At 37.1% G+C, this 13,459-nt stretch overlaps 1 protein-coding gene across 2 annotated transcripts in view; it reads left to right on the forward strand.

Annotated features, from left to right (window-relative positions):
* The first annotated feature begins 559 nt into the window (after positions 1 to 559).
* LOC150085184 (uncharacterized) overlaps positions 560 to 13,459 on the forward strand; it is a 116,823-nt gene continuing 103,923 nt past the window's right edge. For both annotated transcript variants that reach the window (XM_090373079.1, XM_090373080.1), the window contains exon 1: positions 560 to 688. The gene's annotated coding sequence lies outside the window, so the exon portion shown is untranslated. The remainder of the gene's footprint in view (positions 689 to 13,459) is intronic.

Consider the following 13,459-nt stretch of genomic DNA (forward strand, 5'->3'; position numbering starts at 1 on the left):
ATATAGCCTGCCCTAAGTGTTATGTCACTCCCCCTTCCTGGAGCATGTCACAAATGTAATTTACCACTGACTTTTTAAGATATCCATTATTAATAATATTTGATTTTTCTTGATTGTTTTCGTATGTTTTATGTTTCTTTTTCAATTTTTAACAATGTTATTAGTTTCATATAATAATAACGTTGGATTTTTGTATTTATTTCATAGTATGAACCAGAGCTGTAAAGCTCAATATGTTCTACGTTGATAACAATATTTGTAAAATAATAAGAGAAGTTTACTTCAATATAGTACTCTCTCCAGCAATTAAAACGAAAAAATCGCAAATCTTTCATTACAGTAAAAAATAATTAAAACTCAATTGAACACAATTATAAATCAAATGAACACAATTAAAAATCAACCTAAAGCAATTAAAAATTAATTAAAAGAAGTTTAACGAAAAAATTGCAAAAAAAGATTATCCTTCCTGAAGCTGCAACGATTTACGACCGTTTGTCGTGATCACAGGAACGAAAATTCCTGTTTTTTTGGAAATTTGATTTTTAATTGTGTTCAATTGTTTTTTAATCTTTTAATTGTGTTCAATTGAGTTTTAATTATTTTTTACTGTAATGTAAGGTTTGCGATTTTTTCATTTTAATTGCTGGAGAGTATCATACGGAAGTGTTCTACGTATTATATTGAGGTAAACTTCTGTTATTATTTTACAAGTATTTATTTCATGTAAAAAAAAAATTAAATTGTAGATATGTTAAATCAACAAAAATTAAACCTGTTGTGAAAATGCATAATTAATGATAAAGGAATTATTTTTTCTGTCCACAAGAACACATACAGCTCGAAAACTTCTTGCATTTTATCAGTTTTGGCCCTTGCCAAACCAATGGTTGTATGCTCCTGCCGTAGAGGCTGTCTTTAGTGACTTGTTTCTGTAATGTTATTTATCGAGTTCACTAAAAACAGTCGATATGTATTTGATTTTGGTGGGTAATGGGACTTTTTACAACCCTCTACTCGTTATTGGTTATCATTATTATATGAATAGCAATTGTGGATGGTTGCAGAATAAATGTACAGAAGTTTGCTTTCGGCCAGCAGGTGGTTGATCATTGGAACAGGCTTCCATCTGTTGTTGTGGAAGTGGATGGGTTGAATAAATTCAAGGGAGAATTGGATAAATTCTTGGAGCGTTTGGATGGGTGAACTGTTTTAATTGTAATGTTACTAAAGTAAGCTGCTACATTATATTTTAATGCAGGCATTGATATAATCTAAAAATTATATGCATCTCTGCATTCATTTACCATCTTGGGGATGCTTCAGTCGCTCCAGTGATGGAGACCACATTTTGGCTGTGAAAGCTCACATTAAAGATGACACTATTAACCACAGGTTGACTTGGGTTACTAATATCATTTTATACAAATATCATCACCAAAAAGAAAATCCATTGTTTTATAAAATTCAGGGTAACGTTGTGATAGTTGTTTTGAGACAGTTGAGAATTTAAGGATAAAGGCATACACAATATTTGTTTAAAGAGGAAGTTTTGCTTCTACATACACTTTTGCTGCTCACTTACGTTTAATGCATTATTACTGCACTTACACTTAATACATTACACTTATTGCATTATTAGTGAACTTTGCTGCTCACTTACACTTAATACATTGTTCACTAACTAGCATTACATTTGCTAATAAAGGCCATCTGTTGTCTGATGAGAGGTCAGTATTCGACATAGTTGTCACAAGTGTCAAGAGTGTTTGACAAATAGTTTCACCCTATGGTGATACTATTTTTATGAAATGATGTTGGAAATTTAAGTTGACCCCTGGATAATGGTGTCATCTCTAATGTGAGTATAAGGCTAAACCTTAATGGCTGAAAGTCACTCTCTCATTGGTGGGGGGGACCAAAGCATCCCCAAGATGGAAACTGAATACAGAGATACATATCCCCAGGGCAGGGGCTCACATATGGTGAGTATGGGCCTGGCACACCCAGTGTCTTGAGCTGGATATCATCATCCTTCTCTTTCTTGGTGATTCCCTTCTACTTCTGACTCTCTCTCTCTCTCAGGATAACTTCAAAATTTTTTTGGCTGGTGCAACATAAGCCTCGGGCTTCTTGCACTATGTGGCTAGTAATAATAATATAATTTTCAGGTAATGTTACAAATTTTTGCTTTAAAAACAAATTTCATTTCTCTGTAAATTGGGATCTGTTTTCCCTTATATATTTATTTTTTTCCATTTCTAATTTGTTATTACGCCTTTTTTTTCTATTTCCTGTACTCAAAAGAGATTTTGAACTTTCTTTGGGTTTGCATTTTAAATGTCCAAATTTATGAATTTGGATTTATTAGCTCGTCAGCCTTAATATCCGAAATTCCTAGTGTGCCTTTTAGTACTAATATTAGGCATATAGTGGAAGTATGCCACAGGTTTTTACTGCATTGGCCATAAAAAGCAGCAGATAAGAAAATACAAGTTATGCAGTTCCCTCATGTAGGTCACTGTACAGTTACCCCTTGAATTTGTTCAAACTGTCAGCCTCAACTGTCGTGGAGGCAACCTGTTCCAGTAATCAACAATTCGATGGTTTAAAGAAAACTTTCTACAGTCTAGTCTTAACCTCTTCCTCTGTAATTTGAATTTATGGTCCCAAGTTCTGGAATCATTTATAACAGTGAAAATTCTGCCTTTATTCATTTTACTAAATCCTCTCAGACTCTTATAAACTTTAATCAGTTCAGCTCTAAGGTTGCCAGGCTCCATAGCCCACATAATGTCTTTCCGTGTATAGTTTCCCTTTTGCCAATCTCACCATGTGAGTTGCCCTTTAGATCCTTTCAAGAAGCCGACTGTATTTTTTCAGATGAGGTCTCTGTACTTGGACACAGTATTCCAAATGCAGCATTACATTTATTTTAACTTCATAAATGTGTTCTCATGTTTATTTTAACTTCATTCCATATATCTCAGGTTCCGAAGTAATATTTGTTTATCCCATTGTTAGACATAGCTCATCTCAGTATCCAACACTATTGCAACTTTTTCCTGTTTGTGTGCCAGATTCTTTACTATTCTTCAGCTGTCATCATCAGCCATTTTCAATCCACTGCAGGATGAAGGCCTCTCCAGCAACTTTCCAGTTTCTTCTGTTTTGTGCAATGCCCATCCATTGACTACCCACAGACTCATGAATTTCATCTGTCCATCTCTGATGTTGTCTTCCAGGTTTGTTCTTAGCTCCTCTTGGGTACCATTCTGTTATTTTCTTAGTCCATCTGTCATCATGTCTTCGAGCTATGTGTCCTGCCCAAGGCCATTTTAGTTCTTTAGTTTTGATAAGAATGTCCTTTACTTGAGTTTGCTGCCTAATCCATGTGTTTCTCTTCTTATCTAACAGTCTGATTCCCAATATGATTTGTTCCATTCTTCGCTGTGTAGTTTTCAGCTTCTCTTCCATTCTTTTGGTGAGTGCCCAAGTTTCACTTCCATAAGTCATGGTGGGGAGTATACATTGGTTTATTATTTTACGTTTCAGACAAACTGGGATATTGCTCTTCAGTATGTGACTATATTTCCTGAATGCTATCCATCCAAAATTTATTCTTCTCTTGACTTCCAGCCATTTATCATTATTACAGCTAATGACTTGTTCCAGATAAGTATATGACTCCCATCTTTTCAATTACTGCTCCTTCAATCATTATGTCCCTTTCTGTGGCATACTTGTTCATCCTTACTTTTGTTTTTATTTTTGTTTCAGATTTTCCTCTAATTCTTCAGCTATACTGTGGTGCTATTCTTCTATGATGTAACTTTCATGACACAGATGGCAAAATGGGATTTGGATCTCACCACACAAATCACATTAGTGTGAGCACCAATGTATTATCAACCATTTATACAAAGGGTACTAGGAAAGTTTTGCAATACAGCTTTGTTTATTTAATTTTTTCAAAGTAATTTCCTCTACATTCAATACGCCTCTCCATCCTCCGAAACCAATCTTTAAACCAGTTCTGCCAAGTTTCACTAGGGAGTAAAGCACACTCGTTGTCCCAAGCCCGTAGAAGGTCCTCATCACTGGAAAACCGCCTCCCTTTTAGCTTCATTTTCACATGCGGGAACAGTGCAAAGTCGCAGGGAGCAAGGTCTGGACTGTAGGGAGGGTGCTCGAGAAGTTTCAGTCCTGTCGTGGTCAAATATTCGGTGCAGGCTTTGGCGCGGTGAGCTGGAGCATTATCGTGATGGAGGTACCAGGTGTCCATTCTTGACTTTGGCCGCAGGTTCTTCATAGATCCAATGACTTTAGGCAGGCATTGTTCAGTATACCACTTAGCTGTGACTGTCTTCTGCGTGTCCAAAACGACACGTTCCACAATTCCACTCGATTTGAAAAATACAGCTATCATTTTCTTCTTTACAGATCGGGATTTTCTGACAATTACGGGTGTGTCGTCATCATCAAAGACCCAAACTTTGTTTTGAGCCTTGGTCGGCAGATCGTAATAGTACAGCCAAGTCTCGTCACCTGTCACGATGTTGTTCACATACCGAGATTGTCCCTTATCAAACTTTTTTAACATCTCCCGGCACCAAGTCACACGTCGTGTCATCTGCTCTTCAGTCAGTTGATGCGGCACCCAGAGAGAACAAAGTTTCTTCACGTGCAAATGATCTTGCAGAATCGAACGAATTGCTGGTGCATTTAGGCCCAAAGTATCCTCTATCTGTTGGTAGGTCACTCGCCTGTTTTCGTCAAGCATTTTCCTCACAGCAGTAACGTTTTCCTCCGTAACTGACGTTCGTGGCCTTCCCGGCCTCTCAGAATCCTCCAGAGTGAAATTTCCCCTTTGGAATTCTCTATACCACCTGAATATCGTTGTACGATGTGGACAATCATCATCTAGTGCAAGAGTCATTTCTTCTAAGCACTGGTCTATGGTTAAACCACGCACGAAATTATACCGCAAAACTGTCCTTATCTCATTTCGTGACCACGATGCCATCGCAAGCACTTTACACTCTCACTACTAATGAATAACTGAGCCCATCGACTTGGCACGGCGGCTACTATGCACGTATGAACATGTCTCAACATGCAGCAACAAGCAGCTTCCTGTGATTCATTGTTGCGTCATATTGCAAAACTTTCCTAGTACCCTTTGTATTTAATGGATTTTTTGGGAAGCAAAGTGCATTTTAGGATAACTAAATGCATTTTTGTTATTCTCTTCTGAAGGTTTAAGTGTAAGTAAATTTAATTTTCCTTTTTTTTTTCTGTTGTCAAAAATTTCTTTACAATGTATTTCAGTACTGAAAAACTGAAATTAGGTTAACAAACTGAGTTCTGCCCATAAACATAACTCAATCTATATAGTATTTCCTTCCTCTTATTCCAATGAATAAGAGGAAGCTGAAAGTTCAAAATTGTTACAGCAGCAAGTAATTATTTCATGTTATATGCTGACATATGTATGACAATATCTTTAAAGCTGTGCTGAATAATAAACACTAAAAAAAAGCCATAAGATCTTATTTTTATCTCATGATATTCTGTAGTTATATAACCTTAACATTTATAACAACATATAAACTTTTTTCAGGTGTTGGGTATGAATCAGTCATGGGAAGGTGGAGATGTCCATCATTTTTCAGGAGGTGGTCATAAAGTTAATTTATTAAGGGAGGAAATGAAAAAAACATTGGGATCATCCAAATCTTATCATTATTATTATTATTATTAGCCATATGGTGCAAGGAAGCCTGAGGCTTATGCTGCACCAGGCAAAAAAAAAAAAAAAAAAAAATTTCTGAATTACCCAGAGAGAGAGAGAGAGAGAGAGAGAGAGAGAGAGAGAGAAGTAGAAGGGAATCACCAAGAAAGAGAAGAATGATGACATCCAGCTCAGGACCCTGGGTGTGCTGAGCCTATACTCACCAGATGTGAGCCCCATCATTATTATTATTATTAATAGCCATATGGTGCAAGGAAGCCTGAGGCTTATGCTGCACCGGGAAAAAAAAAAAATTCCCAAGTTACCCTGAGAGAGAGAGAGAGAGAGAGAGAGTCAAAAGTAGAAGGGAATCACCAAGAAAGAGAAGAATGATGATATCCAGCTCAGGACCCTGGGTGTGCCAAGCCCATACTCACCAGATGTGAGCCCCCGGGGTTAATGTTTGTAGATAGATGAGAATTTTTTAATATCACAGTATGCAATGTAAACCAGAAGTCAGTTTAAGAAAGCAGTTAAAAAAATGTAAATTTACATTATATAAATGTAAATAAGTGAAACTTATTTACATTTATGTAATGTACAAACAAGTATGGAACAAACTCAAAAGTGGTTCTTTACATATTAACCCCAGGAGCTCACATCTGGTGAGTATGGGCTTGGCACACCCAGAGTCCTGAGCTGGATATCATCATTCTTCTCTTCCTTGGTGATTTCTTTATACTTCTGGCTCTCTCTCTCTCTCTTAGGGTAATTCGAATTTATTTTTTTTTTTTGGTTGGTGCAGCATAATGCGGTATATGGTGCTGCCTTGCACCATATACCGTATTTCCCCATGTATAAGACACACCTTAATTTTGGGGCCTGAAATTTGAAAAAAAATGTATTACATAAAGTTATTGAACTCAAGTTTTATTCATCATAAAATTCATACAACTCCTCATCTGTGTCTGATGACGAATCAGTCTTCCATCTATGGCATTTGAAATGCCACACTTCTTAAATGACTTGACAACTATCTCAATCTGGATATTTTCCCAGGATCTTTTCACCCAGGTACAAACTTCTCCTATAGTTGGTTTCTTCACTCTTCCTGCTGGTGTCAAATTGTCCCCAGAAGACTTCATCCATTGGTTCCATTCATCTCTCATTGCAGCAGCTTTGAAGGATTTGTTAATGCTGACATCAAGTGGTTGGAGCTGGGATGTCAAGCCTCCAGATATGACGGCAAGTTTTGTTTTTTGCTCTGCAGCAATCTTCTTTGTATTTTTTGTTATGTGTGCCCTAAACTGATCAAGCACCAATAGGGCAGGTTTGCATAAGACCCCACCTGGTCTCTTGCTCCAAACTTTCTCAGACCAGATCTTCATCCCATCCTGATCCATCCAACCCTTGTCATGAACATGGACAATCACTCCTCGAGGAATGTCTTCTTTTGGTATTGTTTTGCATTTGAAAATCAGCATAGGAGGCAGCTTGGTTCCGTCGGCACAACAAGTTAGAACAACTGTATAATGGCTCTTCTCATGTCCACTTGTCTTCACAGTTACAGTTTTCACCCCCTTCTTATCAACAGTTCTGTTACTTGGGACATCAAATTGAAGGGGACTTTGTCCATATTTGCAATCTGTCCCAACTCAGACTGATGTGTCTTCCGACATTGAATGACGAAACGGTGAAATTCAAGGACCTTCTGCTCAGCTTTCAGGCATCTTTTGGGCAAGTCTGGTGCGTGTACGCATGCTTAGTCCATTCCGTTTCATGAACCTGAAGCACCAATTGTGTCCTCCTTTGAAATCAGTAACTACTTTTTAATCAGCAATTCTTCTTGCCTCATGCTGAACCATCTTTTTGGATACAGGAATTCCAATTGCCCTTTGCTCTTCAATCCATATCTTCAATTCTCTCTCTAAATCAGACCATTTTGCTGACTTGCCTCTCATGGCCTTCTTCTGCCGTGGAAAGGGCAGGGAATGACCACCGCATATCCTGGAGCAATATGGCCTTAGTTGCTAATGCTCCTAAAAACCAAATAACAAACAAACTTCTGCCATGGCGTTTTCAGTAGGGTTTCTTCTTCCCGTAGCCAGTCTCAGATTGTTTTCTCAGTTGGAGGAGGACCAAACTTACGTTCAGCAGCACGATTTCCATTCACTTTTGCAAACTGGATCACTTTTAACTTGAATTCAGCACTGTATGAAAATCTTTTCTGAGCCATTTCTGGGCAGAACGTGGCAAAACGTAACCTAATATACTGGTAACAAGTGCGAAACAATGAGTGCAAAGACAACAAGCGTGAAAAAGCGGAAATGCAAGTAAAAAAATCTACAACCACTGTATAAGACGCACCCAGTTTTTATACCCCAAATTTTTTGAAAAAGGGTGTGTCTTATACATGGGGAAATACGGTAGTTAATAATAATAATATACCATTAAAGAAATAGGAGGTTGTTAAAGAAATTGGTCACAACAAATTTCTGTTTTGTAGGACAGATTAAAAATATTGGTTGACTTGTTCTGACTTTTGGTTCATACTGTCTATTTGCAATTAATTTTTTTTAACTGCCAGAGTTATTCTCATTTATGTATCAGTGATTTAAATGTTGGAATACAATTTTTGTTTTCTTAAATCACTTTTCATGGCTCAATTGATAGATAAAGTTTGGGTAATGTTATAATCTTTATCATTTAGCTATGATGTAATTTTTATGGCACGGGCAAAAGAAATTTTAAGGTTGAGAAACACTGATATAATGCATTCAAAAAAATGTTATTGAAAAAATTAAATTATCACCATTTAAGCTCGTATCAATAACAACAGATGGAGTTAAAGCAATAGCAGGGCATCTTAATGGATTCATCGCATTGTACCAAAAGGATGATGAATTCCCAGATTTTTTGACTTACCACTGTATCATCCACCAACAAGTGTTAGCCAGCCGAAGATTAAATACTAAAAGCGTTATGGACATAGCTTTTAAAATCATGAATTCAATCAGTGGACAATATATTCAAAGGAGACTTTTCAAAATGCAACTTGATGAAAATTAACCAGATCTGATATTACACACAGATGCGAGGTGGCTGAGTCAGAGTAAGTTTCTACAGAGATTTTGAAATTTACTGAATGAAATTAAAAAATTTGTTGATCAAAGGAGAGATGATTATCAGCAGCTACAAGATACAGAATGGTTGTGTGAGCTGTCTTTTTTGCCAGATTTTACCAGTAAATTAAGTGATATGAATTTGGATTTATAGGGAAAAAATAAAAATGTGGATGACATGATTAGTAGTATTTCTGCATATAAATATCAATTTTTGGAAAAAAAAAATTCGATCATTTTGCAAATATGCAAGATCATTTGCAAAATCCTGTTTTTTAGTGAGAAATATGTTTCTGAAATTGAGAAAGTTGTGGACAATTTTGAAACCAGATTCAGTGATTTTGAAATAATTGAATACATTGTTCAATATATTTCTTATCCATTTAATGTCGACTTAGAACATTATACAAAACAAATTGCAGCAAAATATACGAACGTTATATGAAACAAATTGCAGAAAAATATACAAACGTTATACAAAACAAATTGCAGAAAAAAACACTGAGATTTTGCACATGGAGAAAATATCACTTGAAAATGAAATTATTACATTGCGAAAAGATATCTTCCTAAAAGTCAAATCATCAGAAAATGACTTTTGGAAGTATGTTTGCCGAGAAAAGTATCCAAATGTAAAAATATGCGGTGAACTTTTAAATTCCTGTTTTGATTCCAAATATTGCAAGAATATTTGTTGATGCTATCGAGACAGTGTTAAGTGGGGTGGGTTAGAAAACTGCTAGCTTGGGAGGATACACAGATTAAAGGTTAACAGTGGCCACAGGCAGAGGCAAAAGTGGTTCTTGCACTGCTTCTATTAGAATGAGCAGCACCATGGAAAGAAAGGTAATGGAGATTTCCAGGACTTGGGAGTCATAGTGAAACAAATAAATACATGGGCTGTGTTAGGGTAACTAAGAGTAGAAACAGGTGCATGTATACTTGCATTTACACCAGTGCTAGGAGTATAGTTAATAAATTTGATGAGCTTGAAGTGCTAGTCAAGGCATCAAAGGCAGATATTGTTGAGATATGGAATATGCAGAATTGGAATTTGAAGAGTACAATGTGTAGAGAAAGGGCAGGACAGGAAGGGAGGAGGGGTTATGCTGTTAGTTAAGCAACACATAAAATCTAAGGAAATGCATCCAATTGATGTTGGTGAACAATGCAATGTTAAGTCTGTTTGGTGTGATCCAAGCACTGGGAAAGGGAAAATGAGAGTAGGTGTGTGTTATAGGCCTAATGAATCTGATTGAGTATAATGAGAAATTGTGCAGAGAAATAGAGCAGGCCAGTAAATCAGAATGTCTTATAATGGGGGATTTTAACTTTCCAGATATTGACTGGAACTTGTTGGTTGGTCACTTGCACACTAGCAAGACTTTTTTGGAATTATTGGATGACCGTTTCTACAGCAGCTTGTTCGAGAGGCAATCAGAGGGAGTAACACTCTTGATCTGATTATCAGCAGTGATTATTCGTGCATTAGGAATTTACAGGTAAAGGAACCACTGGGTGACAGTGATCACAATGTAGTGATATGGGAATTACTTAAAGATGTTTCACCCAAGGGGCTTACATCTGGTGAGTATGGACTTGGCACACCCAGAGTCCTGAGCTGGATGTCATCATTCTTCTCTTTCTTGGTGATTCCTTTCTACTTCTCTCTTTCTCTCTCTCTCTCTCTCTCTCTCTCAGGGTAACTTGGGAATTTTTTTTTAGCTGGTGCAGCATAAGCCTCAGACTTTCTTGCACCATATGGCTAATTATAATAATAATAATAATGTAACTACCATCAAGGCTAAAGAGAAGGGCTTTTACTTTTATAAAGGTGACTACAGGGGTCTCAGTTTTTAAATTCTGTACAGTGGGATCAACCGATGATGTTGCCAACAATGAATTCTAAATGGGAAGCCTTCAGGAACTTAATCTTTGAGGCTACTAGGCTTTTCATTTCAAGTAAGAAATATTGTTCAAGGTTCAGGCCTAAATGGATGTCAGATGAATTAATGAGGCTCGTGGCAGAGAAGAAAAATGTATGGGATGCATATAAATTATCAGGTGACACAGAAGCCTATGGCAGATATAAGCTTGTGTGTAATCAAGTCACAAAAGAGGTTAGGCTGGCGAATGTAGATTACGAGAAATCTTTGGCAAAGAATGCAAAGAGTTCTTTACTTATGTAAATTCAAGAAGGAAAGGGATGAATCAGATTGAACCACTTAACATAGATGAGTTGACTATTGATGATCATGCTCAGGTAGCTGATAAACTGAATGAGTATTTTGCATCTACATTCACATGTGAGGAGTTATTCAATGAGGGGAATGCCAGAAGTTTATCAAACTCTAATACAGAGCTAAGTGATTTTGTAATAGAGTACTAAGTGATAGAGAGCTAAGTGATTTTGTAATAACTAAGAGCAAACTGGAGGAGAAATTGTTGAAGTTAAACATAAGGAAGGCACCTGGGTTGGACAGGATCTATCCAGTTTTATTAAAGGAGGCAGCAAAGGAAGTAAGCAAACCCTTAGCCATAATTATGAGAGCTTGCTTTGGACTCTGGGGCAGTCCCCATGACTGGAGGTATGCAAATGTATCACCAATTCACAAAGGGGGTTCGAAAGGTGACACAAATAACTATAGACCTGTTAGTTTAACTTTTGTTCCTGGGAAAATAATGGAATCACTGGTTAAAGAAGCATTGCAGGATCATCTAGACAAGACTGCAGTAATAGTTAAGACACAGCATGGGTTTGATAAAGGGATGTCTTGTCTGACCTATTTGATTGGATATTATGATGTGGTCACAAAGGAACTGATGTCAAAAATAATGTTGATATCCTATACTTGGATTTCAGGAAAGCTTTTGATTCTGTTGCACATGGAAGACTGCTGTACAAATTGGAGAGATATGGCATTAAGAGTAAGTTGCTACAATGGATAAAGGGATGGTTGAGTGGGAGACGACAGAGAGTGGTAATCAATGGACACTGCTCTTCATGGACAAATGTTATTAGTGGAGTTGCCCAGGGTTCGGTGCTGGGTGCATTTTTGTTTTGTGTATTCATCAATGATATTGATGAAGGTATATCAGGATTATTGTCCAAGTTTGCAGATGATATAAAGGTTGGCAGGGTTGTTAATGACAGTAAATACAGTATGCCACTCCAACTGGATCTAGATAATTTGGGCAAATGTGCTGAGAAGTGGCAACTGAAGTTTAACATTGACAAATGCAAAGTACTGCGTATGGGTAGCAGTAACCCAAGAGAAATGTAGCAACTGTGTGGTAGGGAAGTGGAAGTCAGGGAAGTCAGTGGAAGTGTAGTTAACTGAGGGAAGCGGAAAGTGAAAAAGACCTGGGGTAATTGTGCAGTCAAATATGAAGTTTGCTGAGCAGGGCAGGTCATAGAGTCTTGTTAATGATATATAGGAATTTTGCTAGCAGGCACAGGGAGGTGATTATGCCATTATACAAGACGATGGTCAGGCCACATCTAGAGTGCTGTGTATTCAGGTCTGGAGGCCTCATTTTAGGAAGGATGTAGAGTTGCTAGAATGGGTACAAAGAAGGGCAACAAGATTGGTGAGGGGAACAAACGGGCGCTCTTACCAAGCAAGGCTTAAGTTCTGCAAATTGTAGCACCTGGAAAGTAGGCACCTGCGAGGTGATCTGATTGAGGTGTATGAGGCCTTGAAGGGGTTGAGCAAACTGAATGCTGATGGGATTCTTCCTCTTGCTCAGATTAAGAACTTGAGGGGGGCATAGATTCAAATTGAGTTAAGACAGTTGTAGAATGGATGTGCGGAAGTTTGCCTTTAGCCAGCATATGGTTGGTTGGTGGAACGAGTTCCACCATCTTTTGTTGTGGAAGTTGATAGACTAAATAAATTTAAGGCTGAGCTGGACAGCCATTTGAAACGCATGGAGGGGTGAAATGGGAGGGTTTTTATTTATTTATTTTTCGGCTGATGCTGCATAAGCTTGCTTTCTTGCATCGTATGCTTCTCTACTAATGCTAATATCTACGTGAATTTGCCTTTTCGTATATATGAAACAAAGACAAAGAATCGCTCTACTCTTACAGACTTGCATACAGAAGATTCTTTACGGTTGCTCTTATTCACAGTATATCCCCGATTTTGAAAGCTTAGTAGATGACACAAAGACACAATCTTCACATAAATTAAAAATTTAAATATGTATGAATTTAAAATAAGAATTCTGAATTGTATTTAATTTTTAAATTTATAAATAACATTTTTTAACCATGTGCAATGAAATTCTTGAGATGGTAGATCATAGCATATTTTTTCGCATCACAAATTAATTTATAGCATTTCCCTGTATCTCAATAAAAAAAGTTAAGATGGGGAAAATCTCTTCCATAAGGTCTAGATCCTATAGATAATGTTACTGTCATCATGCTTGTAGATCAAGTGGTGTGTGAGCTGCTCTGGACAGTTATTAATTTTTAGAATTTTATCAGAATCCAAAGGTTACCTCTTAGCAAGTATCTGTAGCTTCTAATAGATTCATCATCTTGTATCATGATGCTTTCATTTAAATTCCATAAACAAACTTTGTCATGTCGTTG

This window comes from Mastigoproctus giganteus, chromosome 5 (genome assembly GCF_048544385.1).
Source record: "Mastigoproctus giganteus isolate SK-2022 chromosome 5, ASM4854438v1, whole genome shotgun sequence".
Taxonomy (NCBI): domain Eukaryota; kingdom Metazoa; phylum Arthropoda; class Arachnida; order Uropygi; family Thelyphonidae; genus Mastigoproctus; species Mastigoproctus giganteus.